Here is an 18711-nt window from a genome sequence, read left to right as displayed (position 1 = left end):
TAGGACATCTATATACACACACTGCAGGGCAGCACACAGTCTGTATATACACTATAGGACATCTATACACACACTGCAGGGCAGCACACAGTCTGTATATACACTATAGGACATCTATACACACACTGCAGGGCAGCACACAGCCTGTATATACACTATAGGACATCTGTATACACACTGCAGGGCAGCACACAGCCTGTATATACACTATAGGACATCTATATATACACACTGCAGGGCAGCACACAGCCTGTATATACACTATAGGACATCTGTATACACACTGCAGTGCAGCACACAGCCTGTATATACACTATAGGACATCTATATACACACTGCAGGGCAGCACACAGTCTGTATATACACTATAGGACATCTGTATACACACTGCAGGGCAGCACACAGCCTGTATATACACTATAGGACATCTATACACACACTGCAGGGCAGCACACAGTCTGTATATACACTATAGGACATCTATACACACACTGCAGGGCAGCACACAGCCTGTATATACACTATAGGACATCTGTATACACACACTGCAGGGCAGCACACAGCCTGTATATACACTATAGGACATCTATATACACACACTGCAGGGCAGCACACAGTCTGTATATACACTATAGGACATCTATACACACACTGCAGGGCAGCACACAGCTTGTATATACACTATAGGACATCTATACACACACTGCAGGGCAGCACACAGCCTGTATATACACTATAGGACATCTGTATACACACTGCAGGGCAGCACACAGCCTGTATATACACTATAGGACATCTATATATACACACTGCAGGGCAGCACACAGCCTGTATATACACTATAGGACATCTGTATACACACTGCAGTGCAGCACACAGCCTGTATATACACTATAGGACATCTATATACACACTGCAGGGCAGCACACAGCCTGTATATACACTATAGGACATCTATACACACACTGCAGGGCAGCACACAGCCTGTATATATACTATAGGACATCTGTATACACACTGCAGGGCAGCACACAGCCTGTATATACACTATAGGACATCTATACACACACTGCAGGGCAGCACACAGTCTGTGTATACACTATAGGACATCTGTATACACACACTGCAGTGCAGCACACAGTCTGTATATACACTATAGGACATCTATACACACACTGCAGGGCAGCACACAGCCTGTATATACACTATAGGACATCTGTATACACACTGCAGTGCAGCACACAGCCTGTATATACACTATAGGACATCTATACACACACTGCAGGGCAGCACACAGCCTGTATATACACTATAGGACATCTGTATACACACTGCAGTGCAGCACACAGCCTGTATATACACTATAGGACATCTGTATACACACTGCAGGGCAGCACACAGCCTGTATATACACTATAGGACATCTATATACACACTGCAGGGCAGCACACAGCCTGTATATACACTATAGGACATCTGTATACACACTGCAGGGCAGCACACAGCCTGTATATACACTATAGGACATCTATATACACACTGCAGGGCAGCACACAGCCTGTATATACACTATAGGACATCTGTATACACACTGCAGGGCAGCACACAGCCTGTATATACACTATAGGACATCTGTATACACACTGCAGGGCAGCACACAGTCTGTATATACACTATAGGACATCTATACACACACTGCAGGGCAGCACACAGCCTGTATATACACTATAGGACATCTGTATACACACTGCAGTGCAGCACACAGCCTGTATATACACTATAGGACATCTATACACACACTGCAGGGCAGCACACAGCCTGTATATACACTATAGGACATCTGTATACACACTGCAGGGCAGCACACAGCCTGTATATACACTATAGGACATCTATACACACACTGCAGGGCAGCACACAGCCTGTATATACACTATAGGACATCTATATACACACTGCAGGGCAGCACACAGCCTGTATATACACTATAGGACATCTATACACACACTGCAGGGCAGCACACAGCCTGTATATACACTATAGGACATCTGTATACACACTGCAGTGCAGCACACAGCCTGTATATACACTATAGGACATCTATACACACACTGCAGGGCAGCACACAGCCTGTATATACACTATAGGACATCTATACACACACTGCAGGGCAGCACACAGCCTGTATATACACTATAGGACATCTATATACACACACTGCAGGGCAGCACACAGTCTGTATATACACTATAGGACATCTATACACACACTGCAGGGCAGCACACAGTCTGTATATACACTATAGGACATCTATACACACACTGCAGGGCAGCACACAGCCTGTATATACACTATAGGACATCTGTATACACACACTGCAGGGCAGCACACAGCCTGTATATACACTATAGGACATCTGTATACACACTGCAGGGCAGCACACAGCCTGTATATACACTATAGGACATCTGTATACACACTGCAGGGCAGCACACAGCCTGTATATACACTATAGGACATCTATACACACACTGCAGGGCAGCACACAGCCTGTATATACACTATAGGACATCTGTATACACACTGCAGGGCAGCACACAGCCTGTATATACACTATAGGACATCTATACACACACTGCAGGGCAGCACACAGCCTGTATATACACTATAGGACATCTGTATACACACTGCAGTGCAGCACACAGCCTGTATATACACTATAGGACATCTGTATACACACTGCAGTGCAGCACACAGCCTGTATATACACTATAGGACATCTGTATACACACTGCAGGGCAGCACACAGCCTGTATATACACTATAGGACATCTATATACACACTGCAGGGCAGCACACAGCCTGTATATACACTATAGGACATCTGTATACACACTGCAGGGCAGCACACAGCCTGTATATACACTATAGGACATCTATATACACACTGCAGGGCAGCACACAGCCTGTATATACACTATAGGACATCTGTATACACACTGCAGGGCAGCACACAGCCTGTATATACACTATAGGACATCTGTATACACACTGCAGGGCAGCACACAGTCTGTATATACACTATAGGACATCTATACACACACTGCAGGGCAGCACACAGCCTGTATATACACTATAGGACATCTGTATACACACTGCAGTGCAGCACACAGCCTGTATATACACTATAGGACATCTATACACACACTGCAGGGCAGCACACAGCCTGTATATACACTATAGGACATCTGTATACACACTGCAGGGCAGCACACAGCCTGTATATACACTATAGGACATCTATACACACACTGCAGGGCAGCACACAGCCTGTATATACACTATAGGACATCTATATACACACTGCAGGGCAGCACACAGCCTGTATATACACTATAGGACATCTATACACACACTGCAGGGCAGCACACAGCCTGTATATACACTATAGGACATCTGTATACACACTGCAGTGCAGCACACAGCCTGTATATACACTATAGGACATCTATACACACACTGCAGGGCAGCACACAGCCTGTATATACACTATAGGACATCTGTATACACACTGCAGGGCAGCACACAGCCTGTATATACACTATAGGACATCTATACACACACTGCAGGGCAGCACACAGCCTGTATATACACTATAGGACATCTATACACACACTGCAGGGCAGCACACAGCCTGTATATACACTATAGGACATCTGTATACACACTGCAGGGCAGCACACAGCCTGTATATACACTATAGGACATCTATACACACACTGCAGGGCAGCACACAGCCTGTATATACACTATAGGACATCTGTATACACACTGCAGGGCAGCACACAGCCTGTATATACACTATAGGACATCTATACACACACTGCAGGGCAGCACACAGCCTGTATATACACTATAGGACATCTGTATACACACTGCAGTGCAGCACACAGCCTGTATATACACTATAGGACATCTATACACACACTGCAGGGCAGCACACAGCCTGTATATACACTATAGGACATCTGTATACACACTGCAGGGCAGCACACAGCCTGTATATACACTATAGGACATCTATATACACACTGCAGGGCAGCACACAGCCTGTATATACACTATAGGACATCTGTATACACACTGCAGGGCAGCACACAGCCTGTATATACACTATAGGACATCTGTATACACACTGCAGGGCAGCACACAGTCTGTATATACACTATAGGACATCTATACACACACTGCAGGGCAGCACACAGCCTGTATATACACTATAGGACATCTGTATACACACTGCAGTGCAGCACACAGCCTGTATATACACTATAGGACATCTATACACACACTGCAGTGCAGCACACAGTCTGTATATACACTATAGGACATCTGTATACACACACTGCAGGGCAGCACACAGCCTGTATATACACTATAGGACATCTATACACACACTGCAGGGCAGCACACAGCCTGTATATACACTATAGGACATCTGTATACACACTGCAGGGCAGCACACAGCCTGTATATACACTATAGGACATCTATATACACACTGCAGGGCAGCACACAGCCTGTATATACACTATAGGACATCTATACACACTGCAGGGCAGCACACAGCCTGTATATACACTATAGGACATCTATATACACACTGCAGGGCAGCACACAGCCTGTATATACACTATAGGACATCTATACACACACTGCAGGGCAGCACACAGTCTGTATATACACTATAGGACATCTGTATACACACTGCAGGGCAGCACAGTCTGTGTATACACTATAGGACACCTATACACACACTGCAGGGCAGCACACAGTCTGTATATACACTATAGGACACCTATACACACACTGCAGGGCAGCACAGTCTGTATATACACTATAGGACATCTATATACACACTGCAGGGCAGCACACAGCCTGTATATACACTATAGGACATCTGTATACACACTGCAGGGCAGCACACAGCCTGTATATACACTATAGGACATCTATATACACACTGCAGGGCAGCACACAGCCTGTATATACACTATAGGACATCTATATACACACTGCAGGGCAGCACACAGTCTGTATATACACTATAGGACATCTGTATACACACACTGCAGGGCAGCACACAGCCTGTATATACACTATAGGACATCTGTATACACACTGCAGGGCAGCACACAGCCTGTATATACACTATAGGACACCTATACACACACTGCAGGGCAGCACACAGTCTGTATATACACTATAGGACACCTATACACACACTGCAGGGCAGCACAGTCTGTATATACACTATAGGACATCTATATACACACTGCAGGGCAGCACACAGCCTGTATATACACTATAGGACATCTGTATACACACTGCAGGGCAGCACACAGCCTGTATATACACTATAGGACATCTATATACACACTGCAGGGCAGCACACAGCCTGTATATACACTATAGGACATCTATACACACACTGCAGGGCAGCACACAGCCTGTATATACACTATAGGACATCTATATACACACTGCAGGGCAGCACACAGCCTGTATATACACTATAGGACATCTATACACACACTGCAGGGCAGCACACAGCCTGTATATACACTATAGGACATCTATATACACACTGCAGGGCAGCACACAGCCTGTATATACACTATAGGACATCTATATACACACTGCAGGGCAGCACACAGCCTGTATATACACTATAGGACATCTGTATACACACACTGCAGGGCAGCACACAGCCTGTATATACACTATAGGACATCTATATACACACTGCAGGGCAGCACACAGCCTGTATATACACTATAGGACATCTATACACACACTGCAGGGCAGCACAGTCTGTATATACACTATAGGACATCTATATACACACTGCAGGGCAGCACACAGCCTGTATATACACTATAGGACATCTGTATACACACTGCAGGGCAGCACACAGCCTGTATATACACTATAGGACATCTATATACACACTGCAGGGCAGCACACAGCCTGTATATACACTATAGGACATCTGTATACACACACTGCAGGGCAGCACACAGCCTGTATATACACTATAGGACATCTATATACACACTGCAGGGCAGCACACAGCCTGTATATACACTATAGGACATCTGTATACACACACTGCAGGGCAGCACACAGCCTGTATATACACTATAGGACATCTATATACACACTGCAGGGCAGCACACAGCCTGTATATACACTATAGGACATCTATATACACACTGCAGGGCAGCACAGTCTGTATATACACTATAGGACATCTATATACACACTGCAGGGCAGCACACAGCCTGTATATACACTATAGGACATCTGTATACACACTGCAGGGCAGCACACAGCCTGTATATACACTATAGGACATCTATATACACACTGCAGGGCAGCACACAGCCTGTATATACACTATAGGACATCTATATACACACTGCAGGGCAGCACACAGTCTGTATATACACTATAGGACATCTGTATACACACACTGCAGGGCAGCACACAGCCTGTATATACACTATAGGACATCTGTATACACACTGCAGGGCAGCACACAGCCTGTATATACACTATAGGACACCTATACACACACTGCAGGGCAGCACAGTCTGTATATACACTATAGGACATCTATATACACACTGCAGGGCAGCACACAGCCTGTATATACACTATAGGACATCTGTATACACACTGCAGGGCAGCACACAGCCTGTATATACACTATAGGACATCTATATACACACTGCAGGGCAGCACACAGCCTGTATATACACTATAGGACATCTGTATACACACTGCAGGGCAGCACACAGCCTGTATATACACTATAGGACATCTATATACACACTGCAGGGCAGCACACAGCCTGTATATACACTATAGGACATCTGTATACACACTGCAGGGCAGCACACAGTCTGTATATACACTATAGGACATCTGTATACACACACTGCAGGGCAGCACACAGCCTGTATATACACTATAGGACATCTGTATACACACTGCAGGGCAGCACACAGCCTGTATATACACTATAGGACACCTATACACACACTGCAGGGCAGCACAGTCTGTATATACACTATAGGACATCTATATACACACTGCAGGGCAGCACACAGCCTGTATATACACTATAGGACATCTGTATACACACTGCAGGGCAGCACACAGCCTGTATATACACTATAGGACATCTATATACACACTGCAGGGCAGCACACAGCCTGTATATACACTATAGGACATCTGTATACACACTGCAGGGCAGCACACAGCCTGTATATACACTATAGGACATCTATACACACACTGCAGGGCAGCACACAGTCTGTATATACACTATAGGACATCTATATACACACTGCAGGGCAGCACACAGCCTGTATATACACTATAGGACACCTATATACACACACTGCAGGGCAGGACACAGTCTGTATATACACTATAGGACACCTATATACACACACTGCAGGGCAGCACACAGCCTGTATATACACTATAGGACATCTATACACACACTGCAGGGCAGCACACAGCCTGTATATACACTATAGGACATCTATATACACACTGCAGGGCAGCACACAGCCTGTATATACACTATAGGACATCTATACACACACTGCAGGGCAGCACACAGTCTGTGTATAATATAGGACATCTCTATGTACACACTCTATAGTACGTGACACACAGGACACCGGGCGAGCTGTGAGCTCCCGGATACACGGTGGGTCTCCCGTTTGACCCCTGGGTGCCTCTATGCGCCGTGAGGTGATGCTGTGCTGCGCCCAGTCACCAGCAGGGGGCTCCTGCAGCGTGTGTGCAGCCCCGGGCTCCGTGCAGAGGCGGCTCTGCCTCTCGGGAGGACGCGGGCGGACGTCGCTACATGCCATGGCAGCAATCACAGTTTGGTCTGTACCACGTCTAGAAGAGCGGGGAGGCGTGATTTGTTGCTATGGCAACCCATACCTCCCTCGGTACCGCCTGTCGCCATTTTAGCCAATAGGAAGTCTCGCGAGAATCCGCCGCAGGGGCTCAGTGCGGGCGGGGAGTAACTTTGTTCTCAACTTGTGTGATCGGAGAACGGAGTCTGTGTGGAAAGGGAGAGGCCGCCCGGAATATCGGGGTCTGCGAGCCCCAGGAGTGGTGCTGGCGGGCAGTGCGTGCTCACACACCCCGGCTGGAATATAGCGCGGACGGACGGAGAGCAGCCTGCGGGAGGAGACCGAGCTGAGGTAACAATGTCTGCGGCGGGGACGGGAGACAGCGGAGCACACTGCACTGGTACACGGCATCACCCAGAGCACCCATGGCACACACTGCACCCGTCAGCCATGGCACACACTGCACTCGTCACCCATGGCACACACTACACTCGTCACCCATGGCACACACTGCACCCATGGCACACACTGCACCCGTCAGCCATGGCACACACTGCACCCGTCAGCCATGGCACACACTGCACTCGTCAGCCATGTCACACACTGCACCCATGGCACACACTGCACCCGTCAGCCATGGCACACACTGCACCCGTCAGCCATGGCACACACTGCACCCGTCACCCATGGCACACACTGCACCCGTCACCCATGGCACACACTGCACTCGTCACCCATGGCACACACTGCACTCGTCAGCCATGTCACACACTGCACCCATGGCACACACTGCACCCGTCAGCCATGGCACACACTGCACCCGTCAGCCATGGCACACACTGCACCCGTCAGCCATGGCACACACTGCACTCGTCACCCATGGCACACACTGCACCCATGGCACACACTGCACCCGTCAGCCATGGCACACACTGCACCCGTCAGCCATGGCACACACTGCACCCATGGCACACACTGCACTCGTCACACATGGCACACACTGCACCCATGGCACACACTGCACCCATGGCACACACTGCACCCATGGCACACACTGCACCCATGGCACACACTGCACCCGTCAGCCATGGCACACACTGCACCCATGGCACACACTGCACTCGTCACCCATGGCACACACTGCACCCATGGCACACACTGCACTCGTCACCCATGGCACACACTGCACTCGTCACCCATGGCACACACTGCACCCGTCACCCATGGCACACACTGCACCCGTCACCCATGGCACACACTGCACCCGTCACCCATGGCACACACTGCACCCGTGGCACACACTGCACCCGTCAGCCATGGCACACACTGCACCCGTCAGCCATGGCACACACTGCACCCGTCAGCCATGGCACACACTGCACCCATCACACTCAGAGCACTCATCAGCCATAGCACACACTGCGTTCATCACAGAGCACACATCACCTATAGTACACAGAGGACCCTGTATTGGTACACGGCATCTCCCATCCCTCATAGCACACATCACACATAGCACCTTCACACCGTATCCAACCCATCACACAGAGCCCCCATCAGTGGTACACTGCATCTCTCATCACTCATAGCACGTATCATACATGGCACTGGTACACCGGAGTCCCCTTCATAACAGTGCACTCATCATACATTGCTCACATAACACACAGCACTGGCACCCCACATCCCACCCATCATACCGAGCGGTACCCACTGCAACCCTCCTACACTATGCCCATCAAACATAATACTGATACACAGCAGCCCCCATCACACAGCACAACAGGCACATACTGCTTCCATCATATCCCCGCATTACACAGTGCACACATCATACTCTTCATCCATCACACAGTGTACTGGTACACATTATCCTCCATCAATCACTGCACACATGATACAGCAACCCCCATCGTACACTGAACTCATACCACATAAATACAGCATCCACCATCTAAACAGTGCACGATACAGCCGGCACAAAGTGCACCCATCAAGCATAGCATCCTCCCATCATATAGTGCACCTATCATACATAGGACTGGTACACAGCATCTCCCCATCACACGCGGCACTGGTGCAGCACAGCACACAGTCACTGCCAAGTGTGAGACACATTACTCCTTGCTGAATAGTTTGACACGGTGCATTATCTGGTAATGCAAGTGTTAAACTTTACAGCTCAACACACAATGCAACATTCCTATGCCCTTACTGGCTCTTGGTGGCGCGCTCCTCTGCCCCTGCTGGCTCGGGGTGGCGCGCGCTCCTCTGCCCCTGCTGGCTCGGGGTGGCGCGCGCTCCTCTGCCCCTGCTGGCTCGGGGTGGCGTGCGCTCCTCTGCCCCTGCTGGCTCGGGGTGGCGCGCGCTCCTCTGCCCCTGCTGGCTCGGGGTGGCGCGCGCTCCTCTGCCCCTGCTGGCTCGGGGTGGCGCGCGCTCCTCTGCCCCTGCTGGCTCGGGGTGGCGTGCGCTCCTCTGCCTTTACGGGCTCGGGATGCCATGCTACTTAGCCCTCATCTCGAAATCTACAACACATGACATTAGCTCTTGCCACATATTCTTCACGTCACCCCTCTCTTCACCGCATACCCTGCCATGTAGAGCACTGTGCCCTCTACACTTGCACATTCATCTTTCTGCCATACATACCAGTACTATGTCTAACACTGCTGGTGTAGGACTCCCGGGACGGGCATGAAACCCCTTTCTACGACCGTGGTCACTCTGACCCCTCCGTCACAGTACTGGTGGTAGCACCTATGAGGAGGCACCTTCCTGCTGTAGACATATGGGTTCCCTGTGTGACTGTCCGTGCTCCCCGAGCGGTCACAGTGCGGCTTTGTATGTATGCGCCCGGCAGATATTGCGCTAATCTCATTCACAGCTGTGTTACACCGAGTAGTTGTCACAGGCCGGTGATTTATTGCATTCTTCTTGCCACCAGCAATCTTTCAGCACTTTCCCCCACATACATGGCTCTGTTTTCTCCATCTCCGCTCATGTATTTTCTGCACTCACTACCTTTTTTATGTCGAAGAGACCTGTACTGAAAATTCTATTTATACAACTTCTCTCATCATTAGTGACATCACCAAAGGCTCAGTGATGTCATCACTAAGTTAGTTGATGGGACCAGGCAGCTTTCGAGATCTATTCTGTCTGTACTCATACTGGTACATCAGACACAAATGCTACCACCAGTATTACCTGCAGCTTAGGTCTTCTGAGACTGGAACCTTTTAATTTTGAGTAAGGCCTTGGGAGCTGGCATTTGTAATTTGCTGTCTTTAGGGTTTATACAAATGGCCATAGTGGTACACAACCGAGTTCTTTACCCACATAAAGAACCTTTGTATGATTCCGCAATAGTGTCGTCATATAGGTTATACCTATTCACGCTACCCTGAGGTGCAATCGGAGTTTCCAATGTATACCGCAAAAAATTCTATAAAATGCCTTTTGAAAATCTCTGAGCTCCACTAATGCTGCTCCTCTTTACCGTTTTGCGCTGCATCGCTCTGTTGCAAACATATTCACATTTGTTGCTTTTGGACTGTAGTATGGGAAATCTCGTCTTTACAATCCAACTAAGCATTTCTTCAGAGTCTTTTCTGGGGTCATGCTCTTTTTTTTTTTTTTTTTTTTTTTCTCCTCCCTCCTAGACACTACCAAACGCATCTCTGCAGCATGTGAGCTGATACACTGTTTGATCAGCTGCTGAGCTGTGATTGGCAGCGTCTGATAGGGAGAGGTGAATGAACACTCCTCCAGAGAATACTCTGAAGAAACTTCCTGTCGATCTACACACAGAGATTTCACATACTGTGCTTTAAAAGCAACAAATGTGATTATCTCTGCAATGGATCAACGCAGCGCAAAACGAACAAGAGCGGCAGAATCAGGGGAGCTCAGGGATTTTCGCCTGACAGCTGCCGTCACTGACATCAGGGGCTTATCTACAGCATTCTGCAATGCTGTAGATAAGTCCCCCCCAGATGTAACCTGAAACATAAGAAAAAGAAGTTAGATTATACTCACCGGGGGGGCGGTCCGGTCTTGGTCCGATGGGTGTTGCGGGCCAGTGCCTCCCTTCTAACGGTGACATCCTCCTCTTTCCTTCCTGTCGTGGTTCCTGTGCAGGAACACTGCTCTGCCCTGCTGAGGGCAGAGCAGAATACTGCAGTGCGCAGGCGCTGGACCTCTCCCGGCGCCTGTGCACTGTAGGACTCTGCTCTGCCCTCAACAGGGCAGAGCAGTGTTCCTGCACAGGAACCACGACGGGCATCAAAGAAGAGGACGTCACCGTTCGAAGATGGGAGGCGCTGGGATGGGACGGCGGCACCCATCGGACCGGACCACGGGTGAGTATAATCTAACTTTTTTTTCTTATCTTTCAGGTTACATCGGGGGCTGATGTCAGTGCCGGCAGCTGATAGGCGAAAAATAGGGTGACAGATTCGCTTTAAAGGCCCTGTTACATGTATCAATGTCCCAGCAATCCCACCAATGATCTGACGTGGATGGGATCGCTGGGACATCGTTAGCTGATCGCTGGTGACCTGTCACATAGACAAACCCTCCAGCGATCAGGACCAGCGAGCAAGCTGATTTCCAGCGTTACTAATCGCTGGTCTCTCGCTGCCACTCGCAGCGATGCGCGCTGGCCAGCGGGAGACCAACAATCAAAAAACGGCCCAGGACGATGGAGCGCGATCAGCGTTACCCAGCAGGGGGGCCGGTCGCTGATTCATGTCACACAGCGATATCGCTGTGGCGTCACAAAATCAGCGGTCTCACTGGCGATATCGCTGTATGTAACTGGGCCTTAACTCAGTGAGCTAGTAACAAGTCCTCTTTATTTATTTTTTTCAGTTAACGTAACTATTGGATCCATGCTGGAATTACATAAAGGATGACCAATTACTGTATCCAGATTCTTTTTTTTTTTTATTCTAGTAGTTGGACTACAAGAACTCGTGCAGACCTCAAAAATGAAAGTTGAGTGCCAGCAACATATTCGATGAGACCTTGGTTGAGTCGCCCTTTGTAGTGATGTCTGTGTATATGATACTATCGTTGCTTCTTGGGATGGTCCGTGGTCTTGCCCATAGCAGTTTCATGCAGCAGTTGTCTGCCATGTCAGTCCTGGAGTGGGTTTTTCTGAAGACTGCTCTGTTTGTAGCCTTCATACATCATGGCTTTCACTTGCTACGTCTGGAGTATACATTTAGCATCTGTGTGAATGAGCCTGTAGCTCATGCAGGAGAGGGCTTGGCACATTTTCCCATAGATTGGGGTCCATGACCTCGGCTGTGTAAGTGCTGGCGTCGTTGCGGGTCAGGATATTGTATTGAAGCGACCGTACTAAGAGCCACTCATTGTAAGTATTTTTTTGCCTGGTATCACTTAACATGTGAGCTTTAGGGAGATGTCATTAATCATTCAGCCTTCCATAGTACAACACCTTCTTTGTGCTACTGAAATGTAAAGAATAGAAATCTCTGCCATATAAAGGACTGCAATCCAAAGAGCGGCCTGCAGCAACCTGTAGTCGTACCTGTAAACTAGCAGAGTCCCTAAAAGTAGCCGATATCTAGTGAGATGCTCCTCTAGAATATCAGAAGTGGCCATACAGATGAGATGAATGTCAGCCGAACCTGCTGTTTTCTGCAGAGCCGGCAAACTCTGGCATGTGTATGAGAGTGTCCTGACTGTTCCCCAATCACAGATGTTGGAGAAAGCGAGGGTCAGTAATTTTGAAATTCGTCACCTTATCTCTTTGTTCTGAAGATCAGGTATTGACAACCATTCTTAAAATTGGGCCAGTTAACTCCGCATATTGCAGAAGTGACTGGTTCCATGTGCCCATCCACAGCCCAGATGACTTATGCCAGCGTATACCAGACCGACATCTGCCACTTTGGCAAGTTAATGAAACTCTAGAAACGTCAGCTGCAAAGTTGGTGCAAATTGATTCACATGACCCGGTAAATGGCCCATGTCCGTAATGTTTAGCTCTGAAAACCGCCTTTTAGATGACGTCATCCGCGGCTTCTCTTTTGATTAGTTGGCCGGACCCAGTGTTTTCATTGATGCACGTGTGAGGTTGTGCTAGGCCGACTAAAAGAAGAAACATGGATGCCATCAAGTTAGAGGCCTAAGATCTTGTCAGACGGCCACAGCTTACTAATGTGGCTCATGGACCGGGTCCTTCATATTAATTTGAACCAACTCTACTCTCCTAAGGGTTTATTTAGGGTTTCATTAACTTAGCAAAGTGGCCAATGTAACTCTGTCCTGAGGCTATGTTCACACTTAGTTTTTCTCAGGAGTTCAAAACAATGATTTTTCATGCAGAGGTTTTGGAAGTTATTTTTCCTAAAGAGTTTCTTGCAGTTTTTCGATTGGACTAGTTTTGAGAGGTCCCCTTCAGGAAACGCTTTGAAGAACTGATATGAGCTTCCTTGGTTTCCTCGGAAGTTTTTCAAATGCTTTTCCAGAAGTAGAAGGCTCCAAAAGCTCCTCATATGAATAGTAAAGTGGATTTCCTATGGAAATCAATTGGAAGTGTTTTCCATTAGTTTTTGAGGAGGAGTTTTGGTGCGTTTATGCTCCAACTCCTGAAAGAAAAACAAAAACCTCAGTTTGAACATAGCTTTAGACTGGTTTCACACACTTGTGAAATATGGCAAATTCTTGCATTGTCTAACGTCAAATCTCACGACGTGTGCTCTCTGCCTATATTTGCCTATTGACGAGTTTCCTCAGGGTAGAAGAACCGACAGCCTGGTCTTCTGTGTCTTATGGATGTGTGAAACCTGACTTGGGCCTGACTAGATTGGCTGCTGGTCTCCTGACCGAACTCTACAGCCTTATCAGGTTGTTGAGTTTGGGTTTAGAGAACCACAGTTGATCCTGATGGCTCAGTCCGTTCTCGTGGATGTCAGATGGCTGAAGCTGGCTAACTTTACATGTGAACAAGCTTTAAAGCTGCTCTTGGGTTTCATGTACACGGCAGACGTTTTCACAGGGGAATATAGAGGAACAAAGAGTCCCTATGGCTCTGTACTTTGGGGATGTACAGTGTCCTGCTGTTTGGTGATCCATGTGGCGCCACGCTATAGTTACGGTTCGCAATGCTTCTAGAGTAGGCTTGCTCCACAATACATCATCTGATGGTGCATGCTAAAGTGGATGCAGACATGTGGCTGCACAATGGTCGCAATGTAAGGATATGTTCAAATGGTTCGGTTACGCAGATGGGAAATCTGCCGCCTATTACAGTCCTCGCATGATGGACGAGATTTTTATAAAGTCCTTTGTCTATGGGACTGTCAAATTCAGCTAAGTAGGAAAAAAATAAGCCACATTTGAGAAATTAATTAATTCACTTGGCTAGCACTCTAAAATACTCATTCACACGTCCGATGTTCTCGTATGAGCGGTATCCATGATAGCACTAGTACCTGTGATATTCTACGGGGCTGTGCACATTTCTGTGATTTTTCGCGGACTGAAAAATTGCGTCGACATGTCAGATTTTTTTGGTCCGAGCGTCGAATCACAGTCAGCAATGCAAGTCTATGGGTCAGTGAAAAAATCTGACACCACTCGGATGACATCTGCGTGCGGTGTGAATTTCATCGACTGTCAAAAAGTAGAAGGTGGCCAAATTTTATTTCTCCATGTATAAGAAAAACTGATGATCCTCGGGCCACACAGTGATCAAAAAAGGGTCTTTTTTTTTTTTTTTTTCCTCGTATGTAGAAAACACTTATGAATGAGGTGTGTTTATTATTTAAGGTCTTCTGTTGTGTATCCGCAGCAAATTCTCATGTACAGGTTTTCTTGTAGGATGTTTCCTTCTTCACTTGAATGTAGTGAAATCTGGTGGCCTTTTTGTGGTCTTCCTTTCGTAGGTGTGAACTTGCCTTTAGGGCTAATGAGACTGTAATCAGTCAATTAGCATTTGCCTGTGTACTTGTAATAAAAAGCCTGGACCCTTTGAACTCTTGTTTTCCTTTAGGGCCATCCTGGAATAATGTGTGTCCCTGACACGTCATTTCCATATAAATATAACTTCAGGAAGAACATGCCTAGAACAAATTGTGGGCTTCTTACTGCTCAGCAATGACTTATTTTTGGAGAGCTTCGGTAGGGCTGGCCAATGTGCTTAGAAATTTGCTAGAGTCACCGATCGTGGATGAAAATTTCTTTTGCAGAGTCACTAAAAATAACAAAGTAACCTCCTGGATTGCTTTTAAAGATGCAACCTGTGTGCTGTCCAATTGACTCAAGGGATGATTTTTTTTTACTCCAAAAATCGGACTTGTCTTTGCTTTTTTTCTTTTTAAACTAATGTGTATGGGGGAATAAGAGGGATGGGGCTTGTTGGATTTCAACATGCCCCATCCTGTGATCATGTGCTGGAGGTGAGTTGTCTCGTAGCAACTTTTCCTAATTTTGTCACCTAAGTAAAGAGGTGCATTCATCCAAGCTTGAAGTCTCCTTGCGAAGATATCAGGAATAACTTGTCTGAATGTTTTTGGGTATGAGGCACATTAAGAAAGGTGTCCCTTAGCGGGACACTTCTGACATCGTCCAGTTGTATGAGATCAGTAGAGTCGTACTTGACGGTGATAGGCAGCCAATAACGATTGGCACCTTGGAACCTTCAGCGCCTCTCTGCACCCAATTTTGGATTAACCCCATCGTCCTGTCTTGGCATCAGTGTTGCATTACATTGTTTCCAGTCTTTGCCATGTTAGATCCATCGCTAAAGGATCTTTTTGTTTTTGGGGAATGAAGATGGGAAAGCGGCTGTTGGTTAATGAGTCGGTCACGTATTGGGTATGGACTTGGTTTTGGATCTAGCACAAAGGGACCTAGGAGGACAAAGTTCTCCCTGCCTATGGGCGCCAGTTGTGATTGTGGACCAATGATGCGCCTTCTCCAAGCTTTTCCAGGATTACTATATGCTACAAAGGAGTAATGAATAATTTTGCCTGTGACTTGTCCTTGCTGACTGTTTCTAGCCCTCCTGACAAAACCAACTAGGTCAAACGCTGTCATCCAGGGGAATAGATCCTCGTGTGGTTTAAGCTAAAGGCCAGTATGGCAAATCTGCCGACAACATACTGTTTAGTGTTACTGGCACAGGAGCCGCAGGCTTTGTGTCTAGGAATGATGAGCATATGAAAATCCCAATGATTCTGACTTTCCCAGCAGGGCATCCTGGGGAGTGTAGTTCTTCAGCAGCTGGAGGGCTGCAGCATGCAAATGTGTGGATAATTCTCCAGCCACACACTTTTTTTTTTTTTTTTGTTAGGGGTCTTTCTTTTCTAATTTCCCCATGGTGCTGTAGCGTAATGTTTTACTCGGAATATATAATGCTCCAGCATTTTACACTGACATCTGTAAAGAGCGCAGCTTTAAACAAAGGGTAAGCGGGGCCGTGAGCGAGCGGAGGAGCTTGCATCTGAAAGGAGCAGCGGAACAAAGAGACAGAAGGTGTGGGCTGTGACAAATGGTGGTCACAGCCGGGATGTTCCTCAGATCAAAAATTTTATTTTTTATTCTTTTTTTTTTTTTAATTAATAGCTTAAGGTTGCAAATTAACTTCACGGATCGCCGGAGACAATCCGGGTTTACCCTTCCTTCATTTTAAGATTGTTACATTGTACTTGTTAACAAAAAGGTTTTACAATAAAAATTACTTCTTCCTTCCAAAAAGTGCAACTCCTGCACATTGGTTGTGTCTGCAGCTTTGTCAAAGTGAACAGCGTTGCATACCATACACAACCAGTGGTACCTGTAAAATACAGCAACCAACAAAGTCAGTTAATATAGAATTAACATGTTCTAATTTTTCATGCACACTATTAAAGTGATTGTCCAAGCTTCAGGTTCAAGTGTGCAGTCACTCTAGTCTGCAGTATGACCACAAGTGTGTAATTTCCATACTCCCAGCCACATTCCAACTAGTCGTATCCAATGGTGCTTAATTCTCTTGTATCGAGCGAGGCTACGCACGTCTAGTCGGCATGTCGCCACATTTCTGCAAATCACATACTTGTGGTCATGTGCCCATTCGCTGGTATTGGAGAATCCTGACAGCCAGCACACTGCAAGCGGTGAGGATTCACTTTTTCACTTTGTGACTGCAGACATGAGCCCCAAGCCTGGACATTCCCCTATAAGGGTCTTTGACCTTTGGGACCTATCGGTATAGGAGTATGTGCACACTGAACGGTTTTGAGTCAGTCAAAAAAGTGTACCAGTGGAAGCCAGTTCCGAAAACCATGTCTTTGTGGAATGTTTGGATTTTTTTTCCCCTCTGAAGCATCCTTTGCAGCCTTTCGTTCGGAGATTGATGGATGTGGAGCGTTTTCCGTCAGGAGCCACTTCAAAGAACTGACATGCGCCTTCCTTTTTTTTCCCACCAGGCTATTTTCAAAGACTGAAGTGAAAAAACAAGACAAAAACAAGCCAAAAAAAGACACTCAAGACTGAACAGTAACTATAGAAATGAATAGGAAGAGTCTTTCAAACTTTTTTTTTAAATGTTTTTTTTTTTCAGGTGACTTTTTTTTTCTAAAGCGGTCCCACTCTAAAGAGAACTCATTAAAAATTATGGATTAAAAGAAAATATTTAGGGGTTGAACCAGCACCTTTGTCAGCGTCAGGTTTATTGACGGCACGATGGTGACGGTGCAGTTATAGTAAAGTCCATGTATATCTGAGCCTCTGCTGAGATGTCTGTCTG

The 18711-nt window shown here is 46.9% G+C and overlaps 1 protein-coding gene across 6 annotated transcripts in view; it reads left to right on the top strand.

The window, feature by feature from the left end:
* Nucleotides 1-8077: 8077 nt before the first annotated feature.
* The window catches only part of SIPA1L1 (signal induced proliferation associated 1 like 1), a 314165-nt gene continuing 303531 nt past the window's right edge, over nucleotides 8078-18711 (top strand). For 5 of the 6 annotated variants that reach the window (XM_073552718.1, XM_073552717.1, XM_073552714.1 and 2 more), the window contains exon 1: nucleotides 8078-8297. The gene's annotated coding sequence lies outside the window, so the exon portion shown is untranslated. The remainder of the gene's footprint in view (nucleotides 8298-18711) is intronic. The other variant, XM_073552716.1, reaches the window with a different exon arrangement.

Source organism: Dendrobates tinctorius, unplaced genomic scaffold, assembly GCF_039654945.1.
Source record: "Dendrobates tinctorius isolate UK_male_01 unplaced genomic scaffold, ASM3965494v1 ptg000194l, whole genome shotgun sequence".
Classification (NCBI taxonomy): Eukaryota; Metazoa; Chordata; class Amphibia; order Anura; family Dendrobatidae; genus Dendrobates; species Dendrobates tinctorius.
Note: the sequence above shows the minus strand (reverse complement) of the source record. Positions and strands in the feature narration are given on the sequence as shown.